This window comes from Lactuca sativa, chromosome 1, assembly GCF_002870075.4.
Source record: "Lactuca sativa cultivar Salinas chromosome 1, Lsat_Salinas_v11, whole genome shotgun sequence".
Taxonomy (NCBI): domain Eukaryota; kingdom Viridiplantae; phylum Streptophyta; class Magnoliopsida; order Asterales; family Asteraceae; genus Lactuca; species Lactuca sativa.
Genome location: NC_056623.2, coordinates 196920902 through 196927103, shown reverse-complemented (window position 1 = coordinate 196927103; position 6202 = coordinate 196920902). Strand labels below are relative to the sequence as shown.

Genomic DNA, 6202 nt, shown 5'->3' with positions numbered 1-6202 from the left:
GGCGAGAGTAGTACTAGGATGGGTGACCCCCTGGGAAGTCCTCGTGTTGCACCCCCCCTTTTTCGTTGTCCGTTTGCGTTTTTTTAGATTTTACGTGCGGTTTTTTTTTTTTGCTTTTTTTCCTTTCTTTCTTGCTATTTCTATGCTCGGGTGCCCTCCGGTTCATGGTTGATGCTTTTCGTATTTTTGGAACGGAGCCGATCGGTCACGTGGGTCCCACGCCCCGCGTACCAAAACAAAGGAGGTTCTGCGTCTAGTAACACATAAAAACAATAAACATGGATAGTATTTCGGGTGCGATCATACCAGCACTAATGCACCGGATCCCATCAGAACTCCGCAGTTAAGCGTGCTTGGGCGAGAGTAGTACTAGGATGGGTGACCCCCTGGGAAGTCATCGTGTTGCACCCCCCTTTTTCGTTGTCCGTTTGCGTTTTTTTAGATTTTACGTGCGGTTTTTTTTGCTTTTTTTCCTTTCTTTCTTGCTATTTCTATGCTCGGGTGCCCTCCGGTTCATGGTTGATGCTTTTCGTATTTTTGGAACGGAGCCGATCGGTCACGTGGGTCCCACGCCCCGCGTACAGAAACAAAGGAGGTTCTGCGTCTTGTAACACATAAAAACAATAAACATGGATAGTATTTCGGGTGCGATCATACCAGCACTAATGCACCGTATCCCATCAGAACTCCGTAGTTAAGCGTGCTTGGGCCAGAGTAGTACTAGGATGGGTGACCCCCTGGGAAGTCCTCGTGTTGAACCCCCCCTTTTTCGTTGTCCGTTTGCGTTTTTTTAGATTTTACGTGCGGTTTTTTTTGCTTTTTTTCCTTTCTTTCTTGCTATTTCTATGCTCGGGTGCCCTCCGGTTCATGGTTGATGCTTTTCGTATTTTTGGAACGGAGCCGATCGATCACGTGGGTCCCACGCCCCGCGTACCAAAACAAAGGAGGTTCTGCGTCTAGTAACACATAAAAACAATAAACATGGATAGTATTTCGGGTGCGATCATACCAGCACTAATGCACCGGATCCCATCAGAACTCCGCAGTTAAGCGTGCTTGGGCGAGAGTAGTACTAGGATGGGTGACCCCCTGGGAAGTCCTCGTGTTGCACCCCCCTTTTTCGTTGTCCGTTTGCGTTTTTTTAGATTTTACGTGCGGTTTTTTTTGCTTTTTTTCCTTTCTTTCTTGCTATTTCTATGCTCGGGTGCCCTCCGGTTCATGGTTGATGCTTTTCGTATTTTTGGAACGGAGCCGATCGGTCACGTGGGTCCCACGCCCCGCGTACCAAAACAAAGGAGGTTCTGCGTCTTGTAACACATAAAAACAATAAACATGGATACTATTTCGGGTGCGATCATACCAGCACTAATGCACCGGATCCCATCAGAACTCCGCAGTTAAGCATGCTTGGGCGAGAGTAGTACTAGGATGGGTGACCCCCTGGGAAGTCCTCGTGTTGCACCCCCCCTTTTTCGTTGTCTGTTTGCGTTTTTTTAGATTTTACGTGCGGTTTTTTTTTGCTTTTTTTCCTTTCTTTCTTTCTATTTCTATGCTCGGGTGCCCTCCGGTTCATGGTTGATGCTTTTCGTATTTTTGGAACGGAGCCGATCGGTCACGTGGGTCCCACGCCCTGCGTACCAAAACAAAGGAGGTTCTGCGTCTTGTAACACATAAAAACAATAAACATGGTTAGTATTTCGGGTGCGATCATACCAGCACTAATGCACCGGATCCCATCAGAACTCCGCAGTTAAGCGTGCCTGGGCGAGAGTAGTACTAGGATGGGTGACCCCCTGGGAAGTCCTCGTGTTGCACCCCCGTTTTTCGTTGTCCGTTTGCGTTTTTTTAGATTTTACGTGCGGTTTTTTTTGCTTTTTTGTCCTTTCTTTCTTGCTATTTCTATGCTCGGGTGCCCTCCGGTTCATGGTTGATGCTTTTCGTATTTTTGGAACGGAGCCGATCGGTCACGTGGGTCCCACGCCCCGCGTACCAAAACAAAGGAGGTTCTGCGTCTTGTAACACATAAAAACAATAAACATGGATAGGATTTCGGGTGCGATCATACCAGCAGTAATGCACCGGATCCCATCAGAACTCCGCAGTTAAGCGTGCTTGGGCGAGAGTAGTACTAGGATGGGTGACCCCCTGGGAAGTCCTCGTGTTGCACCCCCCTTTTTCGTTGTCCGTTTGCGTTTTTTTAGATTTTACGTGCGGTTTTTTTTGCTTTTTTTTCCTTTCTTTCTTGCTATTTCTATGCTCGGGTGCCCTCCGGTACATGGTTGATGCTTTTCGTATTTTTGGAACGGAGCCGATCGGTCACGTGGGTCCCACGCCCCGCGTACCAAAACAAAGGAGGTTCTGCGTCTTGTAACACATAAAAACAATAAACATGGATAGTATTTCGGGTGCGATCATACCAGCACTAATGCACCGGATCCCATCAGAACTCCACAGTGAAGCGTGCTTGGGCGAGAGTAGTACTAGGATGGGTGACCCCCTGGCAAGTCCTCGTGTTGCACCCCCCCTTTTTCGTTGTCCGTTTGCGTTTTTTTAGATTTTACGTGCGGTTTTTTTTGCTTTTTTTCCTTTCTTTCTTGCTATTTCTATGCTCGGGTGCCCTCCGGTTCATGGTTGATGCTTTTTGTATTTTTGGAACGGAGCCGATCGGTCACGTGGGTCCCACGCCCCGCGTACCAAAACAAAGGAGGTTCTGCGTCTTGTAACACATAAAAACAATAAACATGGATACTATTTCGGGTGCGATCATACCAGCACTAATGCACCGGATCCCATCAGAACTCCGCAGTTAAGCGTGCTTGGGCGAGAGTAGTACTAGGATGGGTGACCCCCTGGGAAGTCCTCGTGTTGCACCCCCCCTTTTTCGTTGTCCGTTTGCGTTTTTTTAGATTTTACGTGCGGTTTTTTTTTTTTGCTTTTTTTCCTTTCTTTCTTGCTATTTCTATGCTCGGGTGCCCTCCGGTTCATGGTTGATGCTTTTCGTATTTTTGGAACGGAGCCGATCGGTCACGTGGGTCCCACGCCCCGCGTACCAAAACAAAGGAGGTTCTGCGTCTAGTAACACATAAAAACAATAAACATGGATAGTATTTCGGGTGCGATCATACCAGCACTAATGCACCGGATCCCATCAGAACTCCGCAGTTAAGCGTGCTTGGGCGAGAGTAGTACTAGGATGGGTGACCCCCTGGGAAGTCATCGTGTTGCACCCCCCTTTTTCGTTGTCCGTTTGCGTTTTTTTAGATTTTACGTGCGGTTTTTTTTGCTTTTTTTCCTTTCTTTCTTGCTATTTCTATGCTCGGGTGCCCTCCGGTTCATGGTTGATGCTTTTCGTATTTTTGGAACGGAGCCGATCGGTCACGTGGGTCCCACGCCCCGCGTACCAAAACAAAGGAGGTTCTGCGTCTTGTAACACATAAAAACAATAAACATGGATAGTATTTCGGGTGCGATCATACCAGCACTAATGCACCGTATCCCATCAGAACTCCGCAGTTAAGCGTGCTTGGGCCAGAGTAGTACTAGGATGGGTGACCCCCTGGGAAGTCCTCGTGTTGAACCCCCCCTTTTTCGTTGTCCGTTTGCGTTTTTTTAGATTTTACGTGCGGTTTTTTTTGCTTTTTTTCCTTTCTTTCTTGCTATTTCTATGCTCGGGTGCCCTCCGGTTCATGGTTGATGCTTTTCGTATTTTTGGAACGGAGCCGATCGGTCACGTGGGTCCCACGCCCCGCGTACCAAAACAAAGGAGGTTCTGCGTCTAGTAACACATAAAAACAATAAACATGGATAGTATTTCGGGTGCGATCATACCAGCACTAATGCACCGGATCCCATCAGAACTCCGCAGTTAAGCGTGCTTGGGCGAGAGTAGTACTAGGATGGGTGACCCCCTGGGAAGTCCTCGTGTTGCACCCCCCTTTTTCGTTGTCCGTTTGCGTTTTTTTAGATTTTACGTGCGGTTTTTTTTGCTTTTTTTCCTTTCTTTCTTGCTATTTCTATGCTCGGGTGCCCTCCGGTTCATGGTTGATGCTTTTCGTATTTTTGGAACGGAGCCGATCGGTCACGTGGGTCCCACGCCCCGCGTACCAAAACAAAGGAGGTTCTGCGTCTTGTAACACATAAAAACAATAAACATGGATACTATTTCGGGTGCGATCATACCAGCACTAATGCACCGGATCCCATCAGAACTCCGCAGTTAAGCATGCTTGGGCGAGAGTAGTACTAGGATGGGTGACCCCCTGGGAAGTCCTCGTGTTGCACCCCCCCTTTTTCGTTGTCTGTTTGCGTTTTTTTAGATTTTACGTGCGTTTTTTTTTTGCTTTTTTTCCTTTCTTTCTTTCTATTTCTATGCTCGGGTGCCCTTCGGTTCATGGTTGATGCTTTTCGTATTTTTGGAACGGAGCCGATCGGTCACGTGGGTCCCACGCCCTGCGTACCAAAACAAAGGAGGTTCTGCGTCTTGTAACACATAAAAACAATAAACATGGTTAGTATTTCGGGTGCGATCATACCAGCACTAATGCACCGGATCCCATCAGAACTCCGCAGTTAAGCGTGCCTGGGCGAGAGTAGTACTAGGATGGGTGACCCCCTGGGAAGTCCTCGTGTTGCACCCCCGTTTTTCGTTGTCCGTTTGCGTTTTTTTAGATTTTACGTGCGGTTTTTTTTGCTTTTTTGTCCTTTCTTTCTTGCTATTTCTATGCTCGGGTGCCCTCCGGTTCATGGTTGATGCTTTTCGTATTTTTGGAACGGAGCCGATCGGTCACGTGGGTCCCACGCCCCGCGTACCAAAACAAAGGAGGTTCTGCGTCTTGTAACACATAAAAACAATAAACATGGATAGGATTTCGGGTGCGATCATACCAGCAGTAATGCACCGGATCCCATCAGAACTCCGCAGTTAAGCGTGCTTGGGCGAGAGTAGTACTAGGATGGGTGACCCCCTGGGAAGTCCTCGTGTTGCACCCCCCTTTTTCGTTGTCCGTTTGCGTTTTTTTAGATTTTACGTGCGGTTTTTTTTGCTTTTTTTTCCATTCTTTCTTGCTATTTCTATGCTCGGGTGCCCTCCGGTACATGGTTGATGCTTTTCGTATTTTTGGAACGGAGCCGATCGGTCACGTGGGTCCCACGCCCCGCGTACCAAAACAAAGGAGGTTCTGCGTCTTGTAACACATAAAAACAATAAACATGGATAGTATTTCGGGTGCGATCATACCAGCACTAATGCACCGGATCCCATCAGAACTCCACAGTGAAGCGTGCTTGGGCGAGAGTAGTACTAGGATGGGTGACCCCCTGGCAAGTCCTCGTGTTGCACCCCCCCTTTTTCGTTGTCCGTTTGCGTTTTTTTAGATTTTACGTGCGGTTTTTTTTTTGCTTTTTTTCCTTTCTTTCTTGCTATTTCTATGCTCGGGTGCCCTCCGGTTCATGGTTGATGCTTTTCGTATTTTTGGAACGGAGCCGATCGGTCACGTGGGTCCCACGCCCCGCGTACCAAAACAAAGGAGGTTCTGCGTCTTGTAACACATAAAAACAATAAACATGGATAGTATTTCGGGTGCGATCATACCAGCACTAATGCACCGTATCCCATCAGAACTCCGCAGTTAAGCGTGCTTGGGCCAGAGTAGTACTAGGATGGGTGACCCCCTGGGAAGTCCTCGTGTTGAACCCCCCCTTTTTCGTTGTCCGTTTGCGTTTTTTTAGATTTTACGTGCGGTTTTTTTTGCTTTTTTTCCTTTCTTTCTTGCTATTTCTATGCTCGGGTGCCCTCCGGTTCATGGTTGATGCTTTTCGTATTTTTGGAACGGAGCCGATCGGTCACGTGGGTCCCACGCCCCGCGTACCAAAACAAAGGAGGTTCTGCGTCTAGTAACACATAAAAACAATAAACATGGATAGTATTTCGGGTGCGATCATACCAGCACTAATGCACCGGATCCCATCAGAACTCCGCAGTTAAGCGTGCTTGGGCGAGAGTAGTACTAGGATGGGTGACCCCCTGGGAAGTCCTCGTGTTGCACCCCCCTTTTTCGTTGTCCGTTTGCGTTTTTTTAGATTTTACGTGCGGTTTTTTTTGCTTTTTTTCCTTTCTTTCTTGCTATTTCTATGCTCGGGTGCCCTCCGGTTCATGGTTGATGCTTTTCGTATTTTTGGAACGGAGCCGATCGGTCACGTGGGT

The 6202-nt window shown here is 47.9% G+C and overlaps 18 non-coding genes across 18 annotated transcripts in view; all 18 read left to right on the top strand.

Annotated features, from left to right (window-relative positions):
• The window catches only part of LOC128131610 (5S ribosomal RNA), a 119-nt gene extending 64 nt beyond the window's left edge, over positions 1-55 (top strand). The window contains exon 1 of the ribosomal RNA XR_008229530.1: positions 1-55. This exon is cut by the window's left edge and continues 64 nt beyond it. This is a non-coding gene — a ribosomal RNA (5S ribosomal RNA).
• Positions 56-292: 237 nt separating this feature from the next.
• LOC128130681 (5S ribosomal RNA) lies at positions 293-411 on the top strand. Its single transcript, XR_008228604.1, has one exon. It is a non-coding gene; the product is annotated as a 5S ribosomal RNA (ribosomal RNA).
• A 232-nt stretch (positions 412-643) lies between these two features.
• LOC128131170 (5S ribosomal RNA) lies at positions 644-762 on the top strand. Its single transcript, XR_008229101.1, has one exon. It is a non-coding gene; the product is annotated as a 5S ribosomal RNA (ribosomal RNA).
• A 233-nt stretch (positions 763-995) lies between these two features.
• On the top strand, positions 996-1114 carry LOC128131599 (5S ribosomal RNA). The gene has a single exon (XR_008229518.1). It is a non-coding gene; the product is annotated as a 5S ribosomal RNA (ribosomal RNA).
• A 232-nt stretch (positions 1115-1346) lies between these two features.
• LOC128130425 (5S ribosomal RNA) lies at positions 1347-1465 on the top strand. Its single transcript, XR_008228350.1, has one exon. It is a non-coding gene; the product is annotated as a 5S ribosomal RNA (ribosomal RNA).
• Positions 1466-1699: 234 nt separating this feature from the next.
• LOC128129761 (5S ribosomal RNA) lies at positions 1700-1818 on the top strand. Its single transcript, XR_008227684.1, has one exon. It is a non-coding gene; the product is annotated as a 5S ribosomal RNA (ribosomal RNA).
• Positions 1819-2051: 233 nt separating this feature from the next.
• Positions 2052-2170, top strand: LOC128130539 (5S ribosomal RNA). The gene has a single exon (XR_008228463.1). It is a non-coding gene; the product is annotated as a 5S ribosomal RNA (ribosomal RNA).
• A 233-nt stretch (positions 2171-2403) lies between these two features.
• Positions 2404-2522, top strand: LOC128130991 (5S ribosomal RNA). Its single transcript, XR_008228917.1, has one exon. It is a non-coding gene; the product is annotated as a 5S ribosomal RNA (ribosomal RNA).
• Positions 2523-2755: 233 nt separating this feature from the next.
• LOC128131588 (5S ribosomal RNA) lies at positions 2756-2874 on the top strand. Its single transcript, XR_008229507.1, has one exon. It is a non-coding gene; the product is annotated as a 5S ribosomal RNA (ribosomal RNA).
• Positions 2875-3111: 237 nt separating this feature from the next.
• LOC128130680 (5S ribosomal RNA) lies at positions 3112-3230 on the top strand. Its single transcript, XR_008228603.1, has one exon. It is a non-coding gene; the product is annotated as a 5S ribosomal RNA (ribosomal RNA).
• A 232-nt stretch (positions 3231-3462) lies between these two features.
• On the top strand, positions 3463-3581 carry LOC128131143 (5S ribosomal RNA). Its single transcript, XR_008229074.1, has one exon. It is a non-coding gene; the product is annotated as a 5S ribosomal RNA (ribosomal RNA).
• A 233-nt stretch (positions 3582-3814) lies between these two features.
• Positions 3815-3933, top strand: LOC128131576 (5S ribosomal RNA). The gene has a single exon (XR_008229495.1). It is a non-coding gene; the product is annotated as a 5S ribosomal RNA (ribosomal RNA).
• Positions 3934-4165: 232 nt separating this feature from the next.
• LOC128130424 (5S ribosomal RNA) lies at positions 4166-4284 on the top strand. Its single transcript, XR_008228349.1, has one exon. It is a non-coding gene; the product is annotated as a 5S ribosomal RNA (ribosomal RNA).
• A 234-nt stretch (positions 4285-4518) lies between these two features.
• LOC128129760 (5S ribosomal RNA) lies at positions 4519-4637 on the top strand. Its single transcript, XR_008227683.1, has one exon. It is a non-coding gene; the product is annotated as a 5S ribosomal RNA (ribosomal RNA).
• A 233-nt stretch (positions 4638-4870) lies between these two features.
• Positions 4871-4989, top strand: LOC128130538 (5S ribosomal RNA). Its single transcript, XR_008228462.1, has one exon. It is a non-coding gene; the product is annotated as a 5S ribosomal RNA (ribosomal RNA).
• A 233-nt stretch (positions 4990-5222) lies between these two features.
• LOC128130990 (5S ribosomal RNA) lies at positions 5223-5341 on the top strand. The gene has a single exon (XR_008228916.1). It is a non-coding gene; the product is annotated as a 5S ribosomal RNA (ribosomal RNA).
• Positions 5342-5576: 235 nt separating this feature from the next.
• Positions 5577-5695, top strand: LOC128131142 (5S ribosomal RNA). The gene has a single exon (XR_008229073.1). It is a non-coding gene; the product is annotated as a 5S ribosomal RNA (ribosomal RNA).
• Positions 5696-5928: 233 nt separating this feature from the next.
• Positions 5929-6047, top strand: LOC128131565 (5S ribosomal RNA). Its single transcript, XR_008229484.1, has one exon. It is a non-coding gene; the product is annotated as a 5S ribosomal RNA (ribosomal RNA).
• The last annotated feature ends 155 nt before the right edge of the window (positions 6048-6202 follow it).